The sequence below is a fragment of the Neophocaena asiaeorientalis genome, unplaced genomic scaffold (assembly GCF_003031525.2).
Source record: "Neophocaena asiaeorientalis asiaeorientalis breed wild unplaced genomic scaffold, Neophocaena_asiaeorientalis_V1.1 scaffold98, whole genome shotgun sequence".
Lineage (NCBI taxonomy): Eukaryota > Metazoa > Chordata > Mammalia > Artiodactyla > Phocoenidae > Neophocaena > Neophocaena asiaeorientalis.
In genome coordinates, this window is record NW_020172459.1 from 2,967,751 (window position 1) to 2,981,089 (window position 13,339).

Here is a 13,339-nt window from a genome sequence, read left to right on the forward strand (position 1 = left end):
CCCTCCCTTACCCCATCTACCCCTCAGGGGTGCCACTCCTGTCCAGCCTCCACTTCTCCTCCCCCCTCATTACCCCCTCACATCCTACCCAGTTGCTTGGGGGTTCCTCCTGTTCCCTTGGGTGTTGAGGTCCCCCACCAGGGTCTGGTAGGTGCCCTAGTTGTGGGGAGACGTGAACTGCACATCCTCCTACTCCACCATTTTGACTCTGTCCCCAAAATGCAGTTTGCATTTCAACAATACTGAATTGCTGGTAGATTTAGGTGGCTTGGCACATGCTGTTCTTTTTCTTTGAATGTCCTTCCTTTGTTTTTCTCTCTCATCTTGAAATGGATTCCTGTGCTGTAGAACTCAACAGTAACAATCTTTCACTCTCTAACCCAGGCAGAGATTCTTAAAACAGGTCATGCCTCTTTTCTATAAAAAGAAGTACTACCTCAATACACATAAATCCTAGTCTGGAAAGATACTTAAAATTGATGCTTTGCTAGGGAGAAGTTGGGGAATTTTTTAAAGCAAAACCAATACATTTCTTAAGGAAATGAAAAAAAAGGTATTTTCATTTTTAAAGACATAAAGTCTGAGGCATGAATCACACAAATATCTATTAACTGCCTGTAGATGACTATATCCTGAGAAGTGGCAAAAGATGAAAAAGAACAGGTTGTTTGAAGATTTTATTCAGTATAAAGTGGGAAATTTTAAAAATTCTTGAATAATGGAGTGACATATAGTATATTTTTTATGTTTTATTTATATATTTTTCACATAGTAAAATTGATTTTTAAAAATTTGGGATTCTTTTTTGATATATTTTGGATTTTATCAATCCGTTATCAGATATATGATTTACCAATATTTCCTCCTATTCCTTAGGCTGCATTCACTCTGTTGACAGTGTCCTTTGATATACAACAGTTTTAATTTTGATGAAGTCCAACATCTATTTTTTCTTTTATTGTCTTTGCCTTTGTTATGAAGATTTTCCCTTACATTTTCTTCTCAGAGTTCTATAGTTTTAACTCTTACATTTAGGTCTTTAACCCATTTGGGGTTAATTTTTCTTTATACTTTAAGATAAGGGTCCAACTTCATTCTTCTGCATGTGAATATCCAGTTTTCCCAACATAGGTAGTAGAAAAGACTGTTCTTCCCCCGTTGAATGGTCTTGGAACCATTGTAGGAAACCATCTGACCATATATACAAGGGTGTACATCTGGGCTCTTTATTCTATTTCATTGGCCTATGTGTTTGTCCTTATGCCAGTACCACATGTTTTGATTACCATCACTTTGTTCTGTTTTAAAAGGTTTTATTGCTTAAAAGAGGGGTATTTGTGATCTTATCTCTGAGATAACCAACTTGGACAAATCATCTTGGTCAGATATATGAATGCCATTATTCTAAACCCAGAGACTAGAGGTCCAGATAGAGGAAATGGGCGAGTTCACTAAAGGAAATAGTCAGTCTACTGTCATGGAAGGAAGCCAGACTGGAGCTGTGTAGGCTGCTCCTTGGCCTTGCTGCCATTAAATGAATGAGACCTTTTGTTATCAGCTCTGGATCTGACCATCAGTCAGGGGACTTGTATTTTCTGGGACAACATGTGTGCTGATTTATGTATGGTACACCATAATAAGTCAGAAACATTGAAGACATTGCACCAAACTAAAGCTAGAGATTGATAGTGCTGCCCTGAAGAGGGGAGGTATCAATCACCCAAATAGTCCTTGTCACCAGAGTGACATGGTTTGCCTGGTGAGAGGGGCAGAGATCAAGACCAGCCTGTAACTCAAAGCCAAGCTCCAGGAAACTTCCTCAAGAAGCTAAAGGTGAAGTGATCCTTCATATCAACTTCTCTCAGGGCAAGATTTCCAGGTAAAATTCAGTTCTAAATCCTGATCAGGTCTACAATCCCATCACAACTTTCTTTGGCACATTTGGGATACAGAAGGAAAAATTATTTTTAAAAAAGGGAGCTTATAAGGGACTCTGTCCTATGCTCTCTTATATGTCTTTGTTATAAGAAGATGTTCAGAGTCCTTTGTTGGATAACTTCCTGTCCAGCAATGGTTTGTATCTAGAAATACAACCTGATTCCCTGAGGTGAGGTGTGTGTGGTGGGGTGGGAAATCATTACATGGTTGTTAGAATTTTCAGGGATCTTTTGGTGATCTTTCCTGAAGATCTTCCAAGCAACGGCAATCAATGTAATGTTTTCATATTCTTGACTTTCTAAATGTCTGAGCACATTGTCATAGAGTCTGGAAATGTCAGTAATGGCAGAATCTAATTTGATATATGGATATGTTGTTGATACCAGAAGACCAGTGATCAGAGACAGGAGGCAATTTCCTCCAAGCCTTGGTACATGGGTAATGAAGCCACTTAATTACACTCTTAAATGACTAAGTAACATAATTAAATATGTTGGTGTTATTGAAATTCTACCCCTCTCCTAAGACTCCTATATCCCCTAATAACAGGAAGGATTATATGTGTATGGCCTATACACTGTAGAAGACATAAAAAAATGTAGCTACTGTCTACATATACTGCATACAGTACACATGCAGTGTACATGTAACTACAACGTAAAGCCACTCTTTTGTTCTTGGATCCTTTGTCCCTTCCATTCTGAACTCTTCTTTCTCAATTCCGTCCTTCTCACCTTTCCTTCCTTATCCCTCCTATCTTCCTTTCAAAGTCAGTGTCCTAGGACATCTTCTGTACCAGCTTTCACAAAGTCACACCCACCTAAGTTTACTGTCTCTGACCCCCACAATTCTGACTGTAGTCCTCCCAGCCTGTCCCAGTTTAGTTAGTCTGGTCTCTGACCTCTGGAACTCTCACTTTCCCTGAAAAACTGTGTCATGAATATGCCTGGATGGTGTATTTGACATTATGAATAAATACCCCAACCCAGCGAAACATAACAAAGCCAACACAGATCTTAGAAAGATCTTGCAATACTTCACTAAACAATGTGATTGATTAGAGGTATTTGGGTATCTAAGTGGGCTTGGGAGAGGCTGTTCTGGAGAAAAGCCTTAAGGAGCTCTTCAGAGACCATTCTCTGGGTCAACCCTACTCTTCCTGTGCATTGACCACCTAGGATTGTGTTACAAGGGGAAGGTCATTGAGAAGGCTCAGGTGGTCATCATAATTTACAAAGTCTTACATTGATTCTCAACTTTAGCTGCACGTTAGAATTAGCTGGAGGATTTAACCAATACCAAAGCCCAGATCACATTCCAGGCCAATTAAATCAGAAGCTCTGAGGGCAAAACGCAAGTGTCAGTACTTTTAAAGCTTTCCTAGATGACTGCATGTCAACTATAGACAGAAGCTACTGTTTGTAATTCACAATAGCAGAAAAGAAAGAGGAAGAGAATGAGAGAAATACCAATAATGTAATTGCCATGCACTGATCAAATTCTGGCCTATGGGCTAAGCACTTTATAAGACAATAAAACTTTATTTTCTTTAATATTTGTAACAGTGTTATGAGATTGGTAATAATAGCCTCATTTTAGAGGTGAGGAAAGTGAGGATCAAAAAAAAAAAAGGAAGTTAAATAAGTTAGTCAGGGTCATAAAACTGTCAAGAGGCAGAGCTCAGTAAACAACAACAACCATAACTAATGGGTCTATTTGATTCCAAAGATGATGCAATCTTGGGAATCCCCTGGTAGTCCAGTGGTTAGGACTCTATACTTCCACTGCCGGGAGGCCCTGGTTTGATCCCTGGTTGGGAAACTAAGATCCCACAAGTCATATAATGTGGCCAAAAAAAAAAGATGAGATACTAAATAATTTTTAAAGAAAGATGATGTAATCTTAACTCCCGTCTCCGTACCTTGTTCCTTCTCTCTTCTTGTCAGTCTGCTGCTCTTGAAGGATGCTGAAGAAATGACCACAGGAGTAGGAATCAGGCTGATAAAACTACCTAGCTGCAGACAATGTGTGACCATTCATAACAAAGAAAGACAACTCAGAGGACAAAACCAAAAGCACACAGGACAGAGCTGAGGACCATGGAGGGTTATTTCAGGTTGGAATCTAATCAAGGATTCCCTCTGATTTTGCCAGGCTGGATTTCAAAACTGCTTGTATTGTCAACTCCTTTAATTTCCCCCTTATTTGGGTTGGAATGTCCATACTTATTTTCCTAACCATTGTATGCTAGGAATATTTAGAGACGATAACAGGTCTCTTTAGTTTCACAGGCCCACAGATGGAGAGAAATGACATTTAATGGGGTATATTTAGAAGCCTTATCCATACCTAATTTAGGTGATGAGATTTTGGACAGTTGAGCTTATGAGTTTTAGATGAGATTTTGAACTTTGATACTTTAATGGCATGAGATCCTTGGGAAACTTGGGAGGTTGTAAATGTATTTTTCATATTGGGTAGGCAGAAGTTATGAGGACCACAGGGCAGAATGTGGTAGGCAGAATTCTATGATGCTGTCATTATTCCTGTCCCCTGGTGTTTCTCCCATGATTATATCACATGGCAAAGGCAGTTTTCATATGTAATTAAGGTTACTAATCAGTTAAAATTAAAATAAGGACATTATCTGGGTCAGCCCAACCTAATCACATGAACCCTTTAAAAGAGCAAAGTTCTTTCCAGTGAGAGAGGCTCTCTGTTGCTGAGCTAGAGGGGGCTATTGGGTAAGGACCCAAGGGTGACCTAAAGGAACTGAGAACAGTCCCCAGTCAGACAGATTATGCAATTTTTAACCACAGAAAATGATCATACCTAAATTAATACAGCAGAAAGTACTTTATAGCTTAAAAAAAAAGTCACTGTAGTAGCTGTACAGGGAGGCTGACTTGAGGATGGTAAAAGAAAAACCATCTGGCAACTCAACTGCACCTTAAGCACAGGTGACCCTAGAGGAATCTGGAGCTGGTGGTAAATTGAAGATAATAAGAGCAACAACACATCTCAATCTTAGATCAACTGTTAACCAGCTTGATATTCTCCACATTACCAACCAAGTAGAAGAGGCATGCTCATTTCTAGACCTCAGTCCTCTTTACCTCAGGCCCCTCTGTTCTACATATGATGCTCAGGAAACAGTGAGATATCATCAGACCAACGAAGATCAAGGAAAAATAATTCACTCTCAAGATACAAAGCATTCAACAGACCAGATTCAGAAGTATCCTAAGAAGGAAGCAGAGAAGGAATTTTAAATAACTATGATTAAAATGTTAAAAGCTCATGAACAGGACAGGGAATGTGAATTAAAAGAAACTGTAGATGCTTCCTTCCCTCTTTGTCTCCATGAGGGCCAGCAAAGCAATCTCTAAAAACTCATCCCATTCTCAACTTTTCAGTTGAACTATTTTATACGCTTGAGTGGGAAAATGTTCTAATGATAGTTGATTTAGTATTTTAATTTCTTAGAATGTCTTGTATATCTGGCCTATGACCTAGATCACTATTGAAGTTTTACACATTTAAACATCCTGTTACTCAAAGATACCTTGTCTACTCTGTGACAATGATTCTCAAATGTTCATTTGCTAAAGAATCACCCCTTGGTAGATTGAATAATAGCACTGCCCCCTGCAAAGATGTCCATGTCCTTAGCCCTGGAACCTGGGAATGTCACCTTATATCATAAAAGGGACTTTGCAAATGTAATTAAAGTCAGAATCTTGAGATGGGGAGATTATTTTGCATTCTCCAGGTTGGGGCCTTTGTAATCACAGGGTCCTTATAAGAGTGAAACAAGAGATCAGAGAGGAAGTAGGAGATGGGACAAGAGAAGAAAGGGGTTGGAGGGATGGAAGGAAGGGATAATGAATGAGAGAATGGAGGTGGTCTCCAGAAGCTAGGAGAAAATTCATTCTCTGATAGAGCCCACAAAACCTCTGGTACCTTGATTTTAGCCCAGTGAAACTCATTTCCAGAACAGTAAGAGAATACATTCGAGTTGTTTTTAGCACTAAATTTGCAGTAACTTGTGTTACAATAACAATAGGAAACTAATTCATATCCAGAGCTTGGTAAAATAGAAACTGCAAAGTAGCACTTCTAAAGATTCTGAATGAGTTGTTCAGGAATCTGAGTTTTCAGTAAGCACCTTGGTGCTTGTGATGTTGTTGATCTGTAAAATAAGTTTAAGAAACATTACACAGTTCTATACAAATGCCAGGTATGTTTATTATGAGCTAAGAGAATTCAGGCATTTCTTTTTCATTTAGTAATTTCTTTGTACATCAACTTGACACATGGTGAAATAATTTATCTTTTGAGGTGCTATTTTATGTATTCTCCCCCAAAAAAGGAAATTATAGAACTCAAAACTGTTTAGTTCTGCTCTTAACATTAACAAATTTGACAAGGAAAATCTTTTTTCCTTCTAGATGAACATTTTTTAATCTGATAATGTTAACTTTTTAAACAGCCTGATTCATCTTCTCCATCTCATTCAAGAACATGCAGAAGGGGCCAACTATAGACACTTTTAGTGTTTCCTAAGATTAATTTCATGCTAATGTATAGTACCAGGTGCTGTTAAATTTCTATCTGTTTTCCTTGTTTGTTTGTTTGTTTTGTTTTGTTCTGTTTTTCTTCATGAACTTCCCCATATGTTCCTCCAAATGACTGCCTTTTTTACTAGCCTTTTGTCAAATATAGATACATTTTTAAAAGTTTCCAGTTCACAGTGACAGCTTGTAGCAACCCTGTGGACCAGTCCAGAACGGCCCAGTGGGTTCAGGCAACTTTCAGAAACTCCTGATGAGCTGGCTGGAGCTCTCCTAGGGCTTCAAAATGCTTTATTCTGAGCAGTAGGACTTCATTAAAATGTTTCACATTTGTGTGGCAAAGACAAAGTACAGAGGAGCAAGGATAAAATGGGCAGTTACATTGGAGCAGGAAGGTTTGGGCCTTCTTAAAAATGCTTTTTTTTTTTGTGCTACTTTTATTTCCATGGGCATTGAGACAGACAGTCTCACATATCCACTCAGTGGCCTGTCACCTTGTCCTCTTGGAAAGATTTCCCTTATACACCCTCACCATTCAATGCATAGGTAAAAAAAAATAATAATAAAGTCAAAATATAGATTATTCCTGAAAAGAGTAAAGTATTGGCTTCCATAGCTTGGATTCTGGACCAGCCTCTCTCACCAGAACCCACATCTATATTTTCCAAAACAACTGCTTTGGAGAAATTTAGCCTGGAGACTTAAAACTGGGCTTCAAGAAATTTTCTATCCTTTATACACAAAGAAAGGGCTAGATAGATGAATAGTCACCACCTGAGGTACAGGAATTACAGAAATCTGATGGCTGTTCTGAATACTCAGATAGGATCTATCTCTCCTGTAGCCTCTTCTCTACTTTGTTCAAATCTCTGATTCACACTATATCACACTTACCTGTGTGTGACTCTCCTTAGACTAAGATCTTGGAAAAGCAAATGAAATTCATTTCCAACTTTGCATCATCAGTACCTAAGGGCCAGAGTGGCCTGCAGTGATTAATTGTTAATGTCCCCTTTACTTTTGGGGGCCTGGGAGATGATGCTAAATGGTGTCACACAGGATGTTGTCACGGTACTCAAGGAGAGTACAGATTAAATTTCTGCTCAGACAGCAACCGGAAGTATGTTTTTCAAAACAAAGGAGTTCTTTGTAATTTGCATCACTAACCTCAAATATTCTTCATTGATGCAGCGATTCAACACACAGACCCAAAACTCAGACTAGAGAGAGAATTAAAGAGCCAAGCAGGCAGTCCGAAAACAGCTCTGGCACCATGAGAAAAATGCAAGCAGTCAACAATTTTTACAGTGTGATGAAAGATGCAAGGCCTCGTAAGAATCAATAAATAGAGACTTGATCTGAAAACGAATTTTGAGCATTTGCCTATGCAAAGAACAGGCACTTTCTTTAGCGAGCAGTAACTGCTAATTCACGAATGTCTTTTTTCTAAATTAAATGAGGTGAGGTGAAACAGAAAGGTGCGCTCAGAGGAGAATCAGCAGAACTCACTAACACTTGACACTAATCAATCAAAAAGTAATTCCAGCCAAGAATACTAATATAGTGGGGGGTATGGGGAGAATGTTTGCTTCTCTTTCTCTTGCCAACCTTCCAGATTCTTCATTCCTTGATCAAAGTCTCTCCTGAAAAAAACATTAACTATTCTGATTGGTCAGAATCAAAACCATTCCTAGGACCCCACTGGGGGTCCATGCCCACATGACAAGCTCTGAACTTTTAATTTTCACATCCAATACTTAGTTATAAAGAGTACTTTTGTGCTTTCTGTTGCTTCTTGAAAAGCACATCTGGGAAAGTTCTCCAAATTGACAAGGGGAGACCCTCCTGCTGTGTCTCTGATCTGTCTGTTATCTGTAGGTAAAGCAAACCAGTAAGGCCCCCTCTGTAGACAGTAACTTGTTAATTTGTAATTGTTCTCACAGTCTGCCTCCTGTGTTCATAAGAATTCTGGCTTCTAGATTTAGATTTGGGGAAGAAGTACAAAGAGCCACATGAACCTAAGACCTGTAATAGTTGACAGAGATTCTTAGACTACCAAAACCATTTTCCTCTACATTAAATGTATTTTCTGTATTTTCCCCAGCTTTATAGAGATATAATTGATATACAACATTGTGTAAGTTTAAGATATACAAAGTGGTGATTTGATATATGTACATATTACAACATTATTACTTCAATAACACATCCATCACCTCACATTTTTGCAGTGTGTGTCTGTATGCGTGTGGTGAGATCTACTCTTGGCAAATTTCAATTATATAATAAATATTGTTAACTTTAGTCACCATGCTGAATATTAGATTCTCCAGATCTAACATACAAGTTGCAAAGGGCAGGATTTCCTTTTTATTAGGCTGAAAATATTCCATTATATGTGCACATATATATCACCTTTTCTTTATCCAGTCATCCATCAATGGACATTTAGCTGGTTTCCATGTAATGGTTACGGTGAATAATATTTCAATGAACATGAGATGCATATATCTTTTCAAGATAGTGATCTTTATTTCCTTTAGATATATACCCAGAAGTGGGATTTTTGGATCATATAGTAGCCATATTTTTCATTTTTTAGAGGAAATTCTATACTGTTTTCCATAATGTTTGACCAATTTACATTTCCACCAAGAATACACAAAGGTTCAGTTTTCTCCACATCCTTTTTATCTCTTCACTTTTTCATAATAGCCATTCTAACAGGTATGAGGTGATATTCCATTGTGGTTTTGATTTGCATTTCTCTGATGATTAGTGATGTTGAGCACCTTTTCATGTACCTGTTGGCCATCTGTAAGTAATAGCCATTCTAATAGGTATGAGGTGATATCCACTGTGGTTTTGATTTGCATTTCTCTGATGATTAGTGATGTTGAGCACCTTTTCATGTACCTGTTGGCCATCTGTATATCTTCTTTAGAAAAATGTCTATGCAGATTCTCTGCCCATTTAAAAAATCATATTATTATTATTATTTTGCTATTGAGTTGTATGAATTCCTTATATATTTTTAATATTAACCCCTTACTGATATATGATTTGCAAATATTTTCCCATTCCATAGGTTGATGTTTCTGTTGCTGTACAGAAATTTTTTAGCTTGCTATAGTCTTGTTTGTTTATTTTTGCATTTTTTTCTTCTTGCCAAGACCAATGTCAAGGAACACTTCCTCTGTATTTTCCTTTAGGAACATTATGGTTTCAGGTCTTATATTTAAGTCTTTAATTCATTTTTAATTAATTTTTGTGAGTGGCATAAAATGAGGTCTAGTTTCATTCTTTTGCATGTAAACATCCAGTTTTCCCAACACCATTTATTGAAAAGACTATCTTTTCCTCAATGAATATTCTTGACTCCCTTGTCAAATATTAGTTGATGTATATGCATGGACTTATTTCTGGGCTCTCTATTCTATTTCATTGGTTTGTGCATCTGTTTATTTCCTTGTGTGTGTTTTGATTACTATAACTTTGAGGTATAGATTGAAATCAGAAAATGTGATGCCTCCAGCTTTATTCTTCTTTCTCAAAAATTGCTTTGGTTATCCAGGATATTTTGTGTTTTCATACTAATTTTAGGATACTTTTTTCTACTCCTGTGAACAATTCCATTGGAGTTTTGGTAGGGACTGCACTGAATATGTAGATATCTTTGGGTAGAATCAACATTTCAACAATATTACTTCCGATCCATGAACATGGAATATCCTCCCATTTATTTGTGTCTTCTTAAATCTCTTTCTTCAAAGTGTTGTAGTTTTCAATATACAAATCTTTCATTTCTTTGGTTAAATTTATTCCTAAGTATTTTGTTCTTTTTGATGCTATTAATGGGGTATTGTCTTTCAGATATTTCATTGTTAGTGTGTTGAAATGCAACTTATTTTCATGTTGATTTTGTATCCTGTGACTTTACCGAATTCATTTATTAGTTCTAACATTTTTTTGGTGAGGCCTTTAGGGTTTACTATATATTAGGTCATGTTGTCTGCAGAGACAGTTTTACTTTTTCTTTCCAGTTTGGTTGTCTTTTGTTTCTTTTTCTTGCCTAATTGCTCTGGCTGGCACTTATAGTAATATGTTGAATAGGAGTGGTGGGAATGAAAACCTGTGTCTTGTTCTTGATCTTCGAAGAGAAACTTTCAGCTTTTCACCATTGAGTATGATATTACTTGTGGGTTTCTCATATACAGCCTTTATTTTACTGAGATTTTTTCCTTCTATACCCATTAAATTGAGAACTTTTATCATGTAAGAGTGTTGAATTTTGTCAAATACATTTTCTGTATCTATTGAGGGGATCATATGTTTTTTTAATTGAAGTATAGTTGATTTACAATATTGTGTTACTTTCAGGGGTACAGCAAGGTGACATATATACATATATATTTAGATTTTTTTCCATTATAGGTTATTACAAGATACTGAATATAGTTCCCTGTGCTATACAGTCAATCCTTGTTGCTTATCTATTTTATGTAGAGTAGCTTGTATCTGTTAATCCCATACTCCTAATTTATCACTACCAATCTCCCTAGAGGATCACATGATTTTTATCCTTCATTTTATTATTGTGGTGGTGTTTCATATTTATTGATTTGCATATGTTGAAACATGCTTGCATTCCAGGGATATATCCCACTTTAGCATGGTATATAATCCTTTTAATGTGGTGTTGAATTTAATTTGCTAGAATTAACAGATGAATATATCTGAGATATTGGCTTTACTTTTCTTCTCTCATAGTGTCCTCATCTGGCTTGGGTATCAGGGTAATACTACCTTCATAAAATGAGTGTAGACACATTCCTGCCTCTTCAATGTTTTTGAAGAGTTTGAAAATAATTTGTATTAATTTTTCTTTAAATGTTTGGTTGAATTCACCAGTGAAATTATTTGGTCCTTGTCTTTTCTTTGTTGGGAAGTTTTATTTTCTGTATTCTTAATGCTCTGGCATCTGGGGCTTCACTAACTGAAGAGGGACTGCCCCTCACAGGTTAGCTGAATTCCCAAAGATAGCAAGTAATTCATCCAGTAGTGCACTGTTCATATGTAAATTAACCAATCCAAAGCCTATATTTTCTCCCTCCCCACCTGCTTTATTGAGTTCCCACATTCTGGGGCAATATTACCCTGTGCTAATCACTGCAGGACCAAGTATCAGGCAACTAGGGACAGCCTATGTGCCCCAGACCCTGATGAAATTATTCAAACTAGCCAATCCTATGCCTGCTTAAACTGTTTTACCTATTCCATGGAAACCACAGAAAACTTCTTGCTCACATTTTCCTCTTACACCCTATGATTCTTGACCAACCCTGCTTCTTTCCCACATGATCTTAAGTGGTATAGCCTGCCTTCTTCTCTTGGGCACAATGAGTAACAAACTATCTTTTCAATGGCGATCATCTCCTGAGCCATTGGCTTCATCATACCTGAGTGATACCTAAAACCTACATTTTAAAACATCCTCACATTTCTTCTTACTGGCAGAGTCTTCCTCCTATTATAGAAGCTGATAATGCCATTTATTCTCTTTTTCAGTTTCCTTGCAGTTAGTGTAGCCATGTGATCCAGTTCTGATCAATGAAACAAAAGAAGTCTTTTACAAGGCTTATGGAAATTATATTCCTTCTAGATAAAGGTCAAGAGATTCTCGAAGAAAGCTCTTTTCTGCTCTCCTTAGGCTTAGACTTTGGACACAATTGTGTTTGGACGTGATGCTTGGAGGTGAAGCTGTCCCACTGCAACCAGGAAACAACGCATCTCCAGATTAAAACCAACACATTGAGGATTGTGCCAGAGAGAGGAAGGAAAGAGTGTTGGTCCCAGAAGTCAGTATCAAGTCTTTACACATTTGTACCAAGTACAGCCTAGCTCTAGATGACTTTTATGTAAGACTGTACAGTCCTTACCATTTAAGTCAGTTTTAGTAGTATGTCCTGCAACTTGTACCCAATGACATCCTAAATGGTACCAACTGCTTTCAGGATGATTATAGGGCTTTCCACAAGATTATTAAAGTAGTATTTATTTCTCAGCTGGCTTTTAATCTTTGTGTGTTTTCCCCCATGAAACAGAGCCACGGAATGTCTAGAAGAGAAAAGCTATGAAAAGGACACTGAACACCTAATGCAATATTTAGTCGTTAGGGTAAGCTGTGACAAAGTGAGAAGGTGGAATGGACATATATACACTACCAAACGTAAAATAGATAGCTAGTGGGAAGCAGCCACACAGCACAGGGAGATCAGCTCGGTGCTTTGTGACCACCTAGAGGGATGGGATACAGAGGGTGGGAGGGAGGGAGACGCAAGAGGGAAGAGATATGGGAACATATGTATATGTATACCTGATTCACTTTATTATAAAGCAGAAACTAACACACCATTGTAAAACCCTTATACTCCAATAAAGATGTTAAAAAAAAATTTAGTTGTCCACAGCAAAACTTCTGTACAAGTTCCTTGCTTAGGAAGAATTAGAAATTTTAAGGGAATACAAAGAAAAACATTTATGGTTTATTGTAGATGACTATGTAGTTATCTATATCATATTATATAAAGTTCTCTTTATATCTCATGCTTTAATAAGTATCAATAAATACTTTTCTTGTCTTCATAAGTGTGCAAGTTAAAAATACCTCAAGCCAAAAGTAAACTTAGATGTGTGGAATAGAGAGGTAGCTATTGTATGGTGGTTAAAACCAAGGTCCCTGGAGGCATGCTGTCTCAATTTATAATCGTGATTTAGTATCTTACTATGTATATAATAATGGGAAAGGTGCAACTCAAATTGCCTCA